Below are 1,294 nucleotides of genomic sequence, written 5' to 3'. Positions count from 1 at the left end.
AAAAATTTTTCTTGGGAAGGAAGATTGACAGTAATAACTGCCAAACTCCACAGCCACATATAAGTAAGGTTGATGGGTAAGACCTCTGTTGTTTAGAAAAAAGTTGTGAAGATGAATCAACATTTCAACTATTATTCTCTAAAATTTTTGTAGAGAAGTTGTTCCAAGTGCTATTAGTAACATGATGTTTACATCGTCTTAGAATAAATCTTCTAAGTAAGATGTATTTGAGGGCAATAGCTAACAGTGGCATTGAGGTATATTCCTCTATTTTTCAAGAAAAATAAATTCACTAAATGTATAGCGAGTGTTTGCATTATCAGAACAACAATGTCCCAGATTAATCAGTCAGAAAAAGAGTGAATTCAGACTTCCTCTGCCATTTTGTGTCATCATGCCCTCAGTGGATTGGATGAATTCTTTCTGTATGTTTGTGTATGTTTGTATGTGGGACATTTTTCTACCTCTGGATAGTATTTAAAAATCAATTTGTAAAAGAGCTCTTTTTAATTGGCTGAAAGAATATGTGTTTATATAAATTAAGGATTCCTTAAACTCTTAGAAAAATAGGAACTATCCAAAATATTTTTCAAGTTCACATAATCTGGGATAATCTTTGGTAAATAAAGGCTAGTTTTGTAACCAAATGTAGGTTTAGCTGCCTACTGCCTGTAAGCCATTATCAAGAGATGAGGGGTTAGAGGAAGGAAAAGCAGGTTTATTCAAGAGCTGGCATCCTGAAGAGATGGTAGACTCATGTCACAAAGGCCATCTCAAGTTTTTCATTCTGATGAAGGCCTTTTTTCTTTTTATTCAGGATATTATGGGGGTACAAACATTTTGGTTACATGTAATAGGTTTGCCTTGGCCAAGCCAGGGCTATAAGCGTGTCCTTCCCCCATACAGTACGCTCTGCTTCCATTAGTTGTGATGAAGGGTTTCTAAAGGGGAAGGAGGCTTGGGAGTAGCTGGCCATTTGCAAGTCTTGTTTCTGATGGTCATCTCGAGTAATGAGCCATCTGGTGATTTGGTAGGTAACAGGTAGATGGCAGCAGAATTGAAGGTTACCTGCTCAGCATTTTCCTCCAGGAGGACTTCTGAAATCTTATTTCTGTAGTTAGTTGCTCAAGGCCCCTTCATGGACTTTTTAAACTTGCACATAAATAGGCATTTAAAAGAAAGACTTATTATCTAGCTTTAAGATGGAGTGACCGTTACTGTTACCAATTCCTCACTGTCAATTTTTCATTCCATTTCTATGGAAGATGAGGCATCAACTTCAATCTCTCTAGTT

This window comes from Propithecus coquereli, unplaced genomic scaffold (assembly GCF_000956105.1).
Source record: "Propithecus coquereli isolate 6110/MARCELLA unplaced genomic scaffold, Pcoq_1.0 Scaffold40, whole genome shotgun sequence".
Lineage (NCBI taxonomy): Eukaryota > Metazoa > Chordata > Mammalia > Primates > Indriidae > Propithecus > Propithecus coquereli.
The sequence above is the reverse complement of the archived record's forward strand: the minus strand, read 5'-3'. Positions refer to the sequence as shown.